Source organism: Macaca thibetana, chromosome 3, assembly GCF_024542745.1.
Source record: "Macaca thibetana thibetana isolate TM-01 chromosome 3, ASM2454274v1, whole genome shotgun sequence".
NCBI lineage: Eukaryota > Metazoa > Chordata > Mammalia > Primates > Cercopithecidae > Macaca > Macaca thibetana.
This window is the reverse complement of record NC_065580.1, coordinates 142,604,705-142,622,407: the sequence shown is the minus strand read 5'-3', so window position 1 is coordinate 142,622,407 and position 17,703 is coordinate 142,604,705.

Genomic DNA, 17,703 nt, shown 5'->3' with positions numbered 1-17,703 from the left:
AAAAAAAACACACACGCACAAAGGGCTGCTCATGACAGGGCAGCTGGCTTCCCAGGGTGAGCGATCTGAGAAAGCGTAATGTGGTTTATAACCTAACCTTGGAAGACACGCCCTCACTTCTGCTGTCTTGTACCGCTCACACAGACTAACCTTATTACAATATGTGAGAGGCTGTGAATACCAGGTGGCAGAGACGGCTGAGGCCATCTCTGGCCCCCAGTTCCTGCTGTAAGGTTGGCTATCATGGTAAGGAAAGGACTCCCCCAGGACCCGGCATACAGCAAATACTCAGTGTACGGGAGATGACACAGTTATTCTACAGTACACAACTCCAGAACCTAGAATGCCTCAGGGTTGGAAAAGGAAATGCAGAGAAGAGACCAGACCCAGAAGTGGGACCTCAGGCCCCAATGGAGACACATTTCTTGGACCAGGCAAAGAGACCTGGTGCCCAGCCCTGCCGTGCCAGGTGGAGAAGCGGCAGGAGGAGGACCCCAGCGAGGATACGAGCTTGCAGGAGCCAGGCCACCAGCTCAGAGCCAGGGCAGCCCGGGTCATTCAGTGGCCGGGAATCCGGCTGAACCCTGCACCCTGCCTGTCCCTGCCCCGCAGAGCAGGGAGGCATCTGGAGTGGGTAGAGTGGGCACCCTGGGCACTCTTGTCCTTGGAATTTCCCTCCGAAGCTGCCATCACCCTGTAAGAATCCAGTCCTGTGTGCTCTGTTCACACCCCCTGTGGGGTTTCCTGAGCTGTCTCCTTTGCTGCACCTCACTGATTGCCTCCTTACTCACCTGGGTTCCCACTGCTTCATTCACCTGCTTTGGAGCCAAGCACTTGGAAGGTGCAAAGAGCCTAGAATGAGATTATCTCCATGTACTGACTCCCTCTTTCCTGCCACCCAGGAAAATGCTCAGGGGACACAGCCTCAGAGGGGCCTTCCCAGACCTCCCGCTCTCCTGTGCCCCATCCTTCCCTCCCTATTACCACACCTGCTTTATGATCTCTAGAGCACAATGACTTCCCATCATCATCTGGTGTGTTTACTACTATTATTATATTTAGAGACAGGGTCTCACTTTGTAGCCCAGGCTGGAGTGCACTGTTGTAATCACAGTTCACTGCAGCTTTGAACTCCCAGGCTCAAACAATCCTCCCACCTCAGCTTCCCAAATAGCTGGGACCAGAGGTGCCCACCACCACATCCAACTAATTTTTTTTTTTTTTTTTTGAGATGGAATCTCAGTCTGTCACACAGCAGTGCATTGTCACCATCTTGGCTCACTGCAACCTCTGCCTTCCAGGTTCAAGTGATTCTCCTGCCTCAGCCTCCCAAGGAGCTGGAATTACAGGCGTATGCTGCTGTGCCAGCTGATTGTCATATTTTTAGTAAAGACGGGATTTTACCATGTTGCCCAGGCTGGTCTTGAACTCCTGACCTCAGGTGATCCACCTGCCTCGGCCTCCCAAAGTGCTGGGATTACAGGCGGGAGCCACTGCGCCCAGACAATTTTTTTGTGTTTTTTACAGAGCTGGGATCTCGCTACATTGGCCAGGCTGGTCTGGAACACCTGGCCTCAAGCACTCTTCCTACGTTGGCCTCCCAAAATGCTGAATGACAGGCGTGAGCCACCATGCTTGGCCTCTGGTGTGTCTCTTGACTGCTTGTGTATTCTTTTTTTCTTTTTTCTGTTTTCTTTCTTTTTTTTTTTGAGATGGAGTCTCACTCTGTCACCTAGGCTAGAGTGCAGTGGCGTGATCTTGACTCACTACAACCTCCACCTCCCTCGTTCAAGCAATTCTCCTGCCTTAGCCTCCCAAGCAGCTGGGATTACAGGTGCACGCCACCATGCCGGGCTAATTTTTGTATTTTTAGTGGAGATGGGGTTTCTCTGTGTTGGCTAGGCTGGTCTTGAACTCCTGATCTCAGGTGATTTGCCGGCCTCAGCCTCCCAAAATGCTGGAATTACAGGCGTGAGCCACCGCTCCTGGCCTACTTGTGTATTTTCTGTCCCCATATGTGGGACTGAAAGCAGAGACTGGGTCTGCCTTGTTCCTTGTGCACTCCCTGAGCCCAGCCCGGTGCCAGGGCTCAGCAACTTCTCCCATGAGTATCTGGAGAGTGAGTGGAGGAGAATGAAGAGGGAAAATGACCCCTAGATCAATCCAGCTGACACTCACTTTCTAGGCTGGGGGAGCAGCTAAGAGGCCTGAGGGAGTGAGCAGTCTTTTTTATTTTATTTATTTATTTTGATACAAAGTCTCACTCTGTCACCAGGCTGGAGTGCAGTGGCGCAATCTCAGCTCAATGCAACCTTTGCCTCCTGGGTTCAAGCCATTCTCCTGCCTCAGCCTCCTGAGTAGCTGGGATTACAGGCACCTGCCACCATACCCGGCTAATTTTTGTATTTTTGGTAGAGACGGGGTTTCACCATGTTGGCCAGGATGGTCTCGATTTCTTGACCTCGTGATCCGCCTGCCTCGGCCTCCCAAAGTGCTGGGATTACAGGAGTGAGCCACCGTGCCTGGCCAGTCTTTTTTATTTTTGAGACAGAATCTTGCTCTGTTGCCCAGGCTGGAGTGCAGTGGTGCGATCTCAGCTCACTAAAACCTCCGCCTCCTGGGTTCAAGCGATTCTCCTGCTTCACCCTCCCGAGTAGCTGGGATTACAGGTGCCTGCCACTACGCCCAACTAATTTTTGTATTTTTAATAGAGACACGAGTTTCACCATGTTGGCCAGAGATCTGCCCACCTCGGCCTCCCAAAGTACTGGGATTACAGGCATGAGCCACCGTACCTGGCCTGGAGTGGCCATTCTATTTTGAGCCCCAGGCAAGCACAGTCCCTAAGGCTCCAGCTCCCCAGTGCCTGGAGACCAGAGGCCAGGTCAGCTTTTCCAGCTGCAATTTCAGACCCAGACGACCTTTCCTTTTCAGCACAAGTATGTCCTCCCCATTTCCATCTCCATTGATCCGGATCCGGCTAGATTCAGAAGCACGCCCAGGCGAAGGCTGAGGGAAGGATGAACCCAATATTAAATTCTAATGAGCTGGGAAGCAGAGGAAAAGATGAGACTGATGCCAGCCCAACTGGAATGTCAATCATGTTTTCTGCAGGAACATGGAAATTTTCACGTCTTTTCTTGGAGCCCTGCTCCAAGAGTGATTTCCAGGCTATTCTATTGGGTGGATGTGAGTGATTAACTGTAAATATGAGGCAACAACTTGGCTCAGCAGGAAGAAATGAAGGGGCTCCCCTGCTGACGTGGGCGCCATTGCCAGCTGTGTAATTATTAAGTGCCTGTTGTGTACTAGCTGCTGGGGGAGGTCCCTGGAAATATCCCAGGACATCAGTCTCTGCTCAGGCTGTGGCTCAATGGTGATGCCCTTTCTTCTCCATCTGTCTGTATTCTGCCCCCATCCTCAGGCCCCAGTTCATTCCTCCTCCTCCTCCAGGCTGACCACCCGGCTGACTTCTCACCCACCTTGGCATAGCAATTAATAGTGTGTGTGTGCTGGACACCACTGGCCTCCACATTCTTTTTTTTTTTTTTTTTCTTTTTAAAGTCGGGGTTTTGCTCTGTTGCCCAGGCTGGAGTGCAGTGGTGCAATCACAGCTCACTGACGCCTCCAACTCCTGGGCTCAAGTGATCCTCCTGCCTCAGCCTCCCCAGTAGCTAGGACCACAGGTATGTGCCACCACACCAGTCTAATTTTTATTTTATTTATTTATTTATTTAGAAATGAAGTCTCTCTCGTCGCCCAGGCTGGAGTGCAATGGTGCAATCTCGGCTCACTGCAACCTCTGCCTCCCAAGATCCAGCAATTTTCCTGCCTCAGCCTCTGAGTAGCTGGGATTACAGTCATGTGCCACCACACCTGGCTCATTTTAGTATTTTTAGTAGAGGTGGGGTTTCTCCATGTTGGCCAGGCGGGTCTCAAACTCCTGACCTCAAGTGATTAGCCCGCCTCAGCCTCCCAAAGTGCTGGGATTACAGGCGTGAGCCACCACGCCCAGCAGCCCGGTCCCGGTTGAAGGCCCTGAGCCGATTCCATGTGAGCTTCGGGCGTTCTGTCTTTTGCACCATGAAGCACACTGGCTAAGATCCAGCTGCTGTCAAAGCGCAGCCCAGAATAACCTGCCTACAGGTTTCCAGGCCACGTCCTGGGGACTCTGACTCAGGGAATCTGTGGGGGCCCAGGATTCTGCATTGCTTGTGAACTCCAAGATGATTCTGAGGCTGATTCACTGCCGCTTTGAACTCCCAGGCTCAAGCCATCCTCCCACCTCAGCCTCCCAAACAGCCGAGACCTATGGGGATGACGGCAGATGCTGCTTGGTGAAATACCAAGGCTACATGGCAACGTGCACTCTCGGAGAGGCTGTCTGCTGTGGGACCAAGAGCAGGTGCCCCGGAGTGAGGCTGCTTGGGTCAGGCCTCACTCTGTCCCCTCCAGCTATGTCTCTTTGGGCAATTCAGCCATGAACTCTGGCTCAGTTTACTCATCACACACGGCCTGCAGGACAGATCCGTGCCCCTTCCATTCCCAACCCAGCAACCGGGCAATGTCTAAAGCCCAGGTTCAGCCTTCCTTCTCCCTATTGGAGGGTCTCTTTGTTTCCACAGTAAGCTCCTGGACCCGCAGTGGGTAGACAATGCTCTATCTGCCTTGGTCTCAGTTTTTGTTCCAGTTAAAGACCAATTTCTTGGTTTCAAAGGCAGCCAAGAGCTATTCTTTGTCCCTTAAATAAGTAGGCCTTCCCATGGGGAATACAGTGCCAGGCACAAGGAAACAAGAGAGAGAGGAGGGATTCTAGCCATCTTTAGCTGAGTACTGGCCAGCACATGTATGTGAGAAAATTACTGACTGGGCGTGGTAGCTCACACCTGTAATCCCAGCACTTCGGGAGGCCAAGGCAGGAGAAGCACCTAATGTCAGGAGTTCGAGACCATCCTGGCTAACATGATGAAACCCCGTCTCTACTAAAAATACAAAAGTTAGCCGGGCATGGTGGCGGGCACCTGTAGTCCCAGCTACTCAGGAGGCTGAGGCAGGAGAATCACTTGAACCTGGGAGGTGGAGGTTGCAGTGAGCCGAGATCATGCCACTGCACTCCAGCCTGGGCGACAGAGTGAGATTTCTCTCAAAAAAAAAAAAAAAAAAAAAAAAGAAAGAAAATTACCTGAGGCCAGGGGAAGAATCACCCAAAAGGATTAGAAAGAACAATTCAAGGAGCTCACGCAGGAATGGGAATACTTTCTGCTCCCTCTAGCCAGAGTAGAAATCCTCATAATTCACAGGATATCAGGGAGAATACTCAGAAGGGTCTTGCCTCAGTAGTGGGGGAAAATTAGCCCCACACTAAACACTTCTCTGATTCTACCTACCAAATCTTAAAGAGCAAGCCCTGAAAGGATGAGATGGTTAGGGAAGCGAGAGCCTCAGAGAGCCAGAGTAGCGCCATTTTAAAAGTTCAGCTCCATCTTGAGACTAACAAGGCACGTTCCTTGCCAGTTACGACCCATGGTCATAAGATGTTTACAGCTGAGAAAGCAGATTAGTAATGCCTGCAAGGACAAATACCTACAACAACAGAAAGTCCCGATGTCCCAATACCCATAACAATACCTGCATTCAAAATAATTACAGTTATGCTTTGATGTACTTATCCACTAAAATGTCAAGGATAGTTTTCTTTAAATCAATAGAATTGTGTCATGCTGTTTGCCCGCCCACATGTAGACACAGCTTGCTTTAGTCTTTACATAGACAAGACTTCTATATAAGAAAAACTTAGAACAAAGACAGTGCATTCCTCCTCTTGCTTTCTGAGGACGCCCTACTCCCTAGGGAAGTAGGTTTCAGTAACCTCTCCCTTTTCACTGCACTCTGCGATTTGCCTTGAATTCTTTCCTATGTGAGATCCAAGAACGCTCTCTTGGGGTCCGGATGGAGACCCCTTTTCTGGTAACAAAATGGTTTCCAAACTACTTATTCAGTTATTTGAGATGGGGTCTTGCTATGTCGCCCAGCCTGGAGTGCAGTGGCATGAGGTTGCTGCAGCCTCAACCTCCCAGGCTCAAGTGATTCTCTGGTCTCAATCTCTCGAGTAGCTGGGACTACAGACATACAACCACCATGCCTGGCTAATTTTTTTGTATATATATATATATATATATGATCCACCCACCTCAGCCTCCCAAAGCACTAGGACTACAGGCATGAGCCACCATGCAGAGCCCCCAAACTACTTAAAGATATCCCCAAATAAAACAGAACATTTGTGGTAATACGAAATTATCCAGAACCCAGTGAGGTAAAATTCACAATGCCAGGCACCCAGTCAAAAATGACCAGACATTCAAAGAAGCAGAGAAATACAATCAAAAATGAGGACAAAAAGCAACCAATTAATGCTGAGCCAGAATTTGTAGAATGGCCAGAAAAGGTCATGTTCCATGTGTTTAAGAAGCTGGAGAAAAGACTGAGCATTTCAGGTAGAGATAAGGGTGATATACCCAAAAAAGGTTCATATTGTACTTCTAGGTATAACAATAACAAGGTCTGAGGTGAGCCATTAGTTCTATATTTAGTGAAGCCATCCTTTGGGAATGAAGGGGCAACAAAGACATTCTCATATGAAGGAAAATAAAAAGAATGTGCTGCGAGTGGACTTACCCTTAACATTTAGCTGAAAAAAGTTTTTGTAACAGAAAGAAAATGATAAAAGAAAGAATCTGGCCAGGCGCGGTGGCTCACACCTATAATCCCAGCACTTTGGGAGGCTGAGGCAGGTGGATCATGAGGTCAGGAGATCGAGACCATCCTGGCCAAGATGGTGAAACCCTGTCTCTACTAAAAATACAAAAATTAGCCAGGCATGGTGGCACATGCTTGTAATCCCAGCTACTCAGGAGGTTGAGGCGGGAGAATCGCTTGAACCTGGGAGGCGGAGGTTGCAGTGAGCTGAGATCGTGCCATTGCACTCCAGCCTGGGCAACAAGAGTGAAACTCGAAAGAAAGAAAGAAAGAAAGAAAGAAAGAAAGAAAGAAAGAAAGAAAGAAAGAAAGAAAGAAAGAAAGAAAGAAAGAAAGAAAGAAAGAAAGAAAGAAAGAAAGAGAGAGAGAGAGAGAGAGAGAGAGAAAGAGAGAGAGAGAGAGAGAGAAAGAGAGAAAGAGAGAGAAAGAGAGAGAAAGAGAGAAAGAGAGAGAGAAGGAAGGAAGGGAGGGAGGGAAGGATCTTGGAGCATCAGAAGGGAGAAGGAGCAATGAGGAGAGCAGGGATCTGGGTCACATACAATAGACTGTCCTTCTCCTCCTGAGCTTTATAATCATATTGGACGATTGGAACAAAAATTATGAAACCATCCAATACTCAAGACCAAGGTATTTAAAAGTGGGAAAGAGAAAAAGACCAAAATTGAAATGAGGTCTTACTAGGAGATTATAATAAATTACATGTGTGTATTGTAATACCCAGGGCAACCACTACAAAAACTAGACAGAGATGTGCACCGAGAAACACTGCAAAAAAAAAAAGAAGATGGAAGATTCTGCAGCTCTTCCAAACAATCAGTAGATCTGCATGTACTGACATGGGAAGATGTCCAAGACACTCGGTAGTGAAATAAAAACAAGCTTCAGGACAATATACATATGACACTTTAAGTAAAAATCACATCTGTGTTATCTGTGTCACCTCAGGTCCTCTGAGAAACAGGCTGCAATGTGGAATTACATGGGATTCGATGCGCAAGACATTTATTGCAGAAAATGCCTGCAAGGAAAGATGGCAGGGAGGAGGGGCATTGAGGAAGCTGGGGGTATGGACAGTCCCTATGGAGGAGTAAAAGGAAGGATGGCTGGGTCACAAAGAGGGCTGGATATTGTCCCCCAAAAAAGATGTATCCAATTCCTAATCCCTGGTACCCGTGCATATGACTTTACTTGGAAATAGGTTATTTGCAGATGCAATTAAATTAAGAATCTCAAGATGGGATCATCTTGGATTTGGGGTCAACCCTAACGTCGATGACTGGCATCCTTATAAGAGGAAGGAGAGGGAGGTGTCAGACACACAAACACAAAGGGGCAAAGGCATATGAAGATGGAGGCGGAGGAGCCAAGAAACTCTAAGGATGGAGGGCAGCTGCCAGAGGCTGGAGAGAGGCACAGAACAGATTTTCCCTGAAAGCCTCCAGAGGGAACAAACCCCACCCACAACTTGATTTCAGATTTCTGGCCTCCTAACTGTGGGATGATACATTTCTGTTGTTTGAAGCCACTCAGTTTGTGGTCATGTGTTTCAGCACCTAAAAGAAACTAATACAAGTAGGAAAAATCTTAGGTCAGGGCGAGGTGGCTCATGCCTGTAATTCCAGCACTTTGGGAGTCCGAGACGGGCCAATTACTTGAGGTCAGGAGTTCGAGACCAACATGGTAAAACCCCGTCTCTACTAAAAATACAAAAATTAGCCAGGCATGGTGGCAGGTGCCTGTAGTCCCAGCTACTCAGGAGGCTGAGGCAGGAGAATCACTTGAACCGGGGAGGCAGAGGTTCCAGTGAGCCAAGATCGTGCCACTGCACTCCAGCCTGGGGGATGGAGCAAGACTCCATCTCAAAAAAATAAAAAATAAAAAATCTTAAACTAAGAAAGTTTTGCCAAAGCAGGTGGGGTGTCCTTGGCAAAGTTATTCATCAGAGGAGTCCTGCATGGCCCAGGAACGGGCCTGCCTCAGTGTTCCCGGCACACTCCATCATGGGCTGGGAGCAGCCTGCAAGACATATGGCCTTGGCGTGAACATGGTGATGGATTTCAGAATAGGCAGCTGGGGCTGTGGGCCAGTTGTCCTCCCTGCAGTGGGAAGTCTAACAGGCACGTGTTCATGATCACCCCGGTGTGGATATAGAATGCTGACCCTGAAAAAGAATACAGTTGCCTTGACAGCGATATCTTTGTAAGTAACTTTTTTTTTTTCCCCCCAGAGTCTCGCTCTTGTTGCCCAGGCTGGAGTGCAATGGAGCGACCTCGGCTCACTGCAACCTCCGCCTCCTGGGTTCAAGCGATTCTCCTGCCTTAGCCTCCCAAGTAGCTGGGATTACAGGAGTGCACCACAACGCCCAGCTAATTTTTGTATTTTTAGTAAAGATGGGGTTTTGCCATGTTGGCCAGGCTGGTCTCGAACTCCTGACCTCATGTGATCCACCCACCTTGGCCTCTCAAAGTTCTCGGATTACAGGCGCCCGCCACCACGTCTGGCTAACTTTTTGTATTTTAGTAGAGACGATGTTTCACCATGTTGGCCAGGCTGGTCTTGAACGCCTGACCTTCTTCTCAATTTGTTCCAAAATCCTAGATTTTTCATGCACAGGGCTTATCTGCATGGGGCATCTATTGCCATGATGGCTGGTCCTGCCTTGGAGACCTCCATGTTCAACCCAGGGCACCGCTAGTAATCCTATGCAATCCTAGAGTCTCTGATCATATCATTCAGGTTTCCTTTAGGTGACTTGACGTATGTTATGTGCTAGTGTGAGGGTAGCCGGCACATGCTTGCCTGGCCTCTGCAGTATCTTCTCCTTTCTCTCGACAATGACCTTGGGAGATTTACACACACACATGACCCTGACACAGGTGAGTGCCCTTCCACCCTCTTAAAATGCTCTTCCTTTGCAGAAACAGATTGCACTCTGTCTCCAGTGAGGAGGAGAGGAAGTGGCAAATGTCAGGTCCAAGCTCAAAGGTCTCTGAGATGAATCAGTGATCGCCTCACCTCTGAGATGGATCAGGGATGAACCTAGGACCCCACACAGGCCCTTGAGGTGTGAGGTAGGATCTGCCAGGTGCTGCTATTTTGAAGGATATCCTGAAACTCTTTCCTTCTGTCTCTCTATTCACCGGCATTGACCTCACTCAGATGTGGATGTTTCAAACTCATTCAAGCAGAGAGTAGAATGGTGGTTGCTAGGGGGAGGGAAGAAAAATAAATGGGGAGAATGTGGTCAAAGGGTAGAAGTTTTCAATAATGCAAGACAAACAAGTTCCAAACAGCTCAGCCTGGGCAACATAGGGAGACCCCCATCTCTACAAATAATTTACAAATTAGCCAGGCATGGTGGCACATACCTGTGGTCCCAGCTACTTGGGAGGCTGAGGCAAGAGGATTGTTTGAGCCTGGGGTTTTGAGGCTGCAGTGAACTATGATCGCACCATTGCACTCCAGCCCGGGTACAGCATGGTGATGCTAGTTGATACTCTGTATTGTATACTTGAAATTCACTAAGATATAGATCTCAAGTGTTCTAACCACAAAAAGGAAAAAAAAAGGCAGTAACAGGGAGTGTCGATGGCTTTGTTAATTAACTTGATGCTGGTGATTATCCCACAGTGCATACGTGTATCAAAACGTCAAACTGTACTCCTTGAATATACACAAGTTTTATTTGTCAATTATACCTCAGTAAAGCTGGAAGAAAAAAGCACACGTGGCAGGTGGGTTCTCTGGATGCAGGTGCTAATATGGAGTTTGGGGAACTAGGGACTCATCAGGAAGCAACAGCTGTGAAAAGAAGGAGGAGGAAGCAGGGCTGAGCTGAAGGAAAAGAGGAGCTGTAACCACAGGTCCAACAAAGCCTCGGCTGACCTGGAGGGACCCTGGAGAGAGGACGGCCTGTCAGAGTGCACCATCGCCAGACCTCTCTAGCCTTGTTCAGTCACCAGATGCAGGAGGTTTGAAGTGTATGACCTTGGGAAGGCATAGGCCTTTCCCCTGGATTGAGAACATTCGATCAAAATCAGCCTTGGAGATTTCACTCAGTGTGTGGGAACAAAAATCATCTCACTCCTCTTCTGGACTTTGTGGGTACTGGTGTAGGGCCTGGAGCAGCTGCAGCCATATGAGGGGAACAGATTGAGGCGAACAATTCCCCACTCCCACCACCAACTCCCACCACACCCGACCCACCTGCTACACATACCAGGTACAAATGCCAGAAAACCCACTGCCAACTGGTGCAAGCAGGAAGGAGGATTTCTTGACTTAGGAATCTGGAAGCACTAAAAGCAGGTTGACACCAGGATGGGTTTGACTCTGCAACTTAATATAAACTTAATATGTGTCTTAATATGTGTATAGTTATCTATCTACCTATCTGTCTATCTATCTATCTATCTATCTATCTATCTATCTTCTACCTATCATCTATCATCTATCACCTGTCTATCATCTATCACCTATTATCTATCATCTATCATCTATCACCTATCTATCTATTGATCTATCTATCTATCTATCAATCACCTATCATCTATCACATATCTGTCTATCATCTATCTATCTATCTATCATTTATCAATCATCTATCTATCTATCTATCTATCATCTATCACCTATCTGTCTATCATCTATCTATCATCTATCATCTGTCTATAACCTATCTGTCTATCATCTATCTATCTATCTATCTATCTATCTATCTATCTATCATCTATCATCTATCTATCACCTAAATGCCTATCATTATCTATCTATCTATCTATCTATCTATCTATCTATCTATCTATCTATCATCTATCTATCTGTCAATCTATCATTTATTTATCATCTATCAATCTATCAATCAGTCAATTATCTATCATCTATCTGTTTATCTGTCATCTATCTACCTATCGTCTATCCATCTGTCTATCTATCTATCTATCTATCTATCTATCTATCTATCTATCTATCTATCTGATATGGTTTGGATTTGTGTGCCTGCCCAAATCTCATGTTGAATTGTAATCCCCAGTGTTGGGGAGGGGACTGGTGGGAGGTGATTGGATCATGGGGGTGGATTTCTCCCTTGCTGTTCCCATGATAGTGAGCTCTTATGAGATCTGGTTGTTTAAAAGTGTATAGCACCTCCCCCTTCTCTCTCTTCCTCCTGCTGTGGCCATGTAAGATGTGCCTGCTTCCCCTTCTGCCATGATTCAAAGTTTCTTGAGGCCTCCCCAGCCATACTTCCTGTACAGCCTGCAGAACTGTGAGCCAATTAAACCTCCTTTCTTTATAAGTTACCCACTCTCAGGCAGTTCTGTATAGCAGCATGAGAATGGACTAACACACTATCTACCTATCGATCTATTATCTTAGTAACATAGTTACTAAAATGTGTAGAAAGTCACATGATGATTGCATTAGTCATACGGTGACTGTATCAGAGAAACAGAACTAATACAATATATATAGGTAGAGAGAATCGCAAGTGTCAGGACCCGGAGGTGGGACATTCTCAGAGTAACTTGGGGTAGGAAAGGTCCGTGAGGCAGGAGAATCCAAGGAAATATGGTGAGACATGAGACAAGACAGGTCTTGGAGCTGCAGCTTCTGGGGCCTGGATGTCCTGGGTCAGGACTCAGATTTCACTCTAGGTTTGTGGACAGCTGCTGGAGGGTATCTCAAGACAATGATTGTCTGACTCAGGTTGTAACAGCAGCATCCTGGCTACTGCAGGAAGACAGTGTAGGGGCCCTGGAAGAAAGCAAGGAGGCCTAGGAGCCTATTCTAGTAATTCAGGAGGGAAACGGTGGGGGCTGAGTCCGGGGTGCTGGCAGTGGAGGTGGTGAGAAGGGGTTGGATTCTGGGTTTGTTCTGAAAGTGGAACTGACAGGGGTTCCCGGCAGATTGGCCGTGGGTGCAAGAGGAGGAGAGGTATGAGAATGACTCAGGGTTTGGGCCAGAGCCCGGGGGACGGCAATGCCATTTGCTGAGTTGGAGCACCAGGGAAAGGGAGTCTGGGGGACATATAGTGGTTGGGTTTAGACGTTAGAGCTGTAGGTGTCTGTGAACACCAGGTGGAGGTGTGCACAGGTGTGCACATCAGCCTGGAGTTGGGAGAGTGGTCAGATTTGGGGACAAGAACGTGTCAGGGCCCAGGCATGGGAGTTGAATTTAAGCCATAAGGTCATCCAGGGAGCAAAGGGCAGGGTGCCAAGCCTGGACACTCCCAGGTTAGGGTCAGGAGAGGAGCAGGGACCATGTAGGTGTGGCAGGTGATAAAGGGTCAGTGCAGAATAGAGTCCTGGAAAACAAGCCTCAGGAGCATTTCAGCGACGAGAAAGATCTGGTGCCACCAGCCAGCACCCGACTGTATATCTCACACAGCTATGAAGTCCATTCTCACACTGCCATAAAGCACTACCCGAGACTAAGTAATTTATAAAGCAAAGAGGGCTCACAGTTCTGCAGGCTGTACAGGAAGCACGGCCGGGGAGGTCTCAGGAAACTTACAGTCATGGCAGAAGGGGAAGCAGGCACATCTTACATGGCCAGAGCAGGAGGAAGAGAGAGAAGGGGGAGATGCTACACACTTTTAAACAACCAGATCTCCTGAGAACTCACTATGATGAGAACAGCGGCCGGGCGAGGTGGCTCACACCTGTATCCCAGCACTCTGGGATGCCAAGGAGGGTGGATGACTTGAGGTCAGGAGTTCAACATCAGCCTGGCCAACATGGTGAAACCCAGTCTCTACTAAAAATACAAAAATTAGCCGGGTGTGGTGGAAGGCACCTGTAATCCCAGCTACTTGGGAGGCTGAGGCAGAAGAATCCTTGAATCCAGGAGGCAGAGGCTGCATTGAGCTGAGATTGCACCACTGCACTCCAACCTGGGCAACAGAGCAAGACTCCATTTGGAAAAAAAAGAGAACAGCAAGAGAGAAATCCACCTCCATGATCCAATCATCTCCCTCCAGTCCCCTCCCCTGACACTGGGGATTACAATTCAAGATGATATTTGGGAAGGGACACAAATCCAAAACCATATCAGATAGATAGATAGATAGATAGATAGATAGATAGATAGATAGATAGATAGATATAGATGGATAGATAGATAGATAGATAGAAAATAGATAATGGATTGATAGATGGATGATAGATAGATGGACAGATAGATGATGGATAGATAGATAGACGGATGGACAGATAGATGGATGGACGGATAGATAGACAATGAATAGATAGACAGATGGATAGATAGGTAGATGATGAATAGATAGGCGGATGGATGGATAGAATGATGATAGACAATAGATAGATAGATAGATAGATAGATAGATAGATAGATAGATAGATAGACGGTGCAGTGTGTGGAACAGTGTCCTTCAAATTCACGTCCACCTGGAGCTGCAGCATGAGCCCTTACCTGGAGATGGGGCATTTGCAGATGTAATTAATTAAGGTGAGCTCACACTGGATTAGGATGATTAGCCCTCATCCAATCCAATGGCTGGTGTCGCTGTAAAAAGAGGACGGGACACACAGAGAGACATAGACGGGAGGCCCCATGGGAAGACCGAGGCAGAGATGGGAGCCACCTATCTGCAAGCCAGGAATGGCCTGGGGCCAACAGAAGCTGGAAGAGGCAAGGAAGGGGCCTCCCTCTCTTGCTTCAGAGGGAGCGCGGCCCCACTGACACCACAATATCAGACTTCTGTAAGAGGACACATTCCTGGTGTTTTAAGCCATCTAGACTTGCAGTACTCTGTCCTAGCCGCCCTAGCAAATGAACACAGATGGCTACTTAAGAGTCCCTCTCCGGTTACCCAGGCCACCCTAGAGACCACTTTTAGCCAGAAGGTTGAGGCCTTGATCCCACACTGCCTCCTCCCCTGTGTCCCCGCCCCTACCCTGACGCATCAGAGCCGGGACCCTGGTGACTTTCCTGGGGAAATCTCTAGACGTGAGCTCTATAGCCGGGGACAGGGGACTGGGTTTGAGTCCTGCTCTGCCGCTTTCCAGCAAGCGCCCTCCTGCTTGGAGCCCAGATAAATGGACGGGACAGCATCCGGGCGGTGTGCGGGTTTAATCGGCACATGCGCTGCTGCCCGCAGGCCAAGCTCAGGATAATCTCTTGCAGTAACGAGCAATGTTTATGTCCTTCTACTCCTGGCTCAGAGACAGGACCCAGGCGGGAACTTGATTCGTGAAACCCACCAGGGATGAAGAGTTCCGACCCGTGCATTGAAGAATGGGGTGGACAGAAAGAAGGAACAGCAGTTAGAGCATTGGCGGATCCTGTAGCATCTGAGTCCCTGCTTGGACCAGCTTTCTGGGAGTAGGTGTCTGTGGGCTGCAGCCCAGCTTTGAGCACCCGAGGACGTAACACCTCACCACTCTTGGGGTTGACAGATAAAATACAGGATGCCCAGAAACATCTGAATTTCAGATACACGGCAAATCATTTTTTAGTAGAAGTATATTCCAAATATTACATGGGATAGACTTATACTATAAATTATTTGTTTATCCAAATTCAGATTTTTAAAAATCTTTTTGAAACCAGGTCTCTCTGTTGCCTAGGTTGGAGTGCAGTGTCCCGTTCACAGCTTACTGCCGTCTAGAGCTCCTGGGCTCCTCCCACCTCAGCCTTCCCAGTAGTGGGAACTACAGGTGCGCACCACCACACCTGGCTAATTCTTTTTTTTAAAGTGGAAATGGGGGTCTCACTATATTGGCCAAGCTGGTTTCGAACTCCTGAGCTCAAGTGGATTCTCCAGCCGCAGCCTCCCAAAGTGCTGGGATTACAGGCATGAGTCACTACCCCTGGCCCTGGATTCAGATTTAACTGGGTATCTTGTATTTTTATTTGCAGAATCTGGCAACCATACCCACCCCTTAACTTGCCCCCTCCACTGATGATTAATGACCAGGTGCAAGACAGTCTTCTGAAGGGGCCGCAAGACCACCGCGGGCTCCAGATAAACACTGAGTCCTGCCCTTGCCCACCTCCGCCTCTCTCCACCTCCACATCTTGGTTTCTGGTCCTCCATGTGCAAAATGTGTTTTCCTGCCCCACCTACGTCTCCACATATGAGGAATCAATAACAATTTTAGAGAGAAAATACAGTTGTCATGGAAAAAAAATGGAGTGAATTCAGAGTTCATTAGGCAAGTTAATCAAATTGTCCAGCCGTGTCTTGCTGTTTCTGGGAACCATCTGGCCCGCCTGATCAATGCGATTCCAGGTGGGAAGTGTTTGGGAGTGGGGGTGGCAGTGGCTTCCCTGAGGTCACAGCATGGAGATGCCAGGTAACTGGACGGGAGGGCTTGGCATGTCCCTGAGGGGTGCTGGGAATACATCATCCCATGCCTGGTCAGGGACAGCTTTGGCTGGGATCCTCCATCAGCACACACACACCTCTTTTTCTTAGAGCTGCACACACATAGAAAGAGGAACCAAGGCTGGGCACAGTGGCTCATTCCTGTAATCCCAGCAATTTGAGAGGCTGAGGCGGGTGGATCACCTGAGGTCAGGAGTTCAAGACCAGCCTGACCAACATGGAGAAACCCCGTCTCTACTAAAAAGACAAAAAATTAGCCAGGTGTGGTGGCTCATGCCTGTAATCCCAGCTGTTCGGGAGGCTGAGGCAGGAAAATCATTTGAACCTGGGATTCAGAGGTTGCAGTGAGCCAGATCACACTCTGTTGCACTCCAGCCTGGGCAACAGAGCAAGACTCCATCTCAAAAAAAAAAAGAAAAGAAAAGAAAAGAAAGAAAGAGGAACCAAGAAGCCGCCACTGGCTGAGCAAGGCCTGCTCTTTCACCAGTATTTCTAGGGCTCAGTATCTCTGGGGCTTATGCTCTGCGCCTGCTGCCATTCTAGGCGGCAGGTCATCCAGATGAGTCCCTTGGCCTCCCAGGGCTCATATTTCAGCCAGGGAGAGACAATCAGCAAAGAAACAAGGACTTGCAGGATGACCACCTTCTGGAGTTGTAGGTGGAGCCACGGGACCTGCCCAAACTGGGCCTACTCTGTTGATAGCTAAATGTCAAGTTTTATCTTGTAGCTACAATAGCTAAAAGCTGTAAGTCATGTAGCCCAGGCATGAATGGTAGAAAAAGCTTTGAGGCTGGGTGTGGTGGCTCATGCCTGTAATCCCAACACTTTCAGAGGCCAAGGCAAGAGGATTGCTTGAGTCTAGGAGTTCAAGACCAGCCTGGGCAACGTAGTGAGACCCCCATCTCCTCAAAAATTTTAAAAATTAGCTGGGCATAGTAGTGGCACATGCCTGTACTCCCCGCTCCTTGGGAGGCTGAGGTAGGAGGATCACTTGAGCCTGGGAGGGAGGTTGAGGCTGCTGTGAGCTGTGATCACATCAGGACAACAGAGTGAGACACTGTCTCAGAAAAAAAAAAAAAAAAGGGTGGTGGGAGAAAGAAGGAACAAAAGAAAAAGTTTTGACCTCTGACAACACTGGGAATCAATAATTCCTCCCCTTGGAGCCAAGAAGACTGGGACATGATGAAAACCCTAAACACTGAAATTCTTCCACAAGCGAGGGTCTGTTGGCCCAGAAGGTCTGGGGCTAAAATCCACCTCAACATACCTGACTGTTAATTGTCCAATTTGAAGCCCTCCAACCAGACCCTGCCATGCCCACGTTCCTAAATCCTTTCTCTTGCTCTCTGATCCCTTAGAACTTGCCCCAGACTCCAAACCAGAGAGACAGATCTGAGTCTGCCTCCTGTCTCCTTGTCTTACAATAAAACCCTTGCTTTTCTCTAAAGCTGTGACCATGGCATTGGCTTTTGTGTGCCTTGGAGGGTGAGCACCTTTGCTCAATGACACAGGGCTGCCGGCCCTTGGCCTCCACCAACCCACAGGCTTCCTGGAAGCCCAGCCCTCTTATTTGTAGGGGTGAGTGATATGGGTCT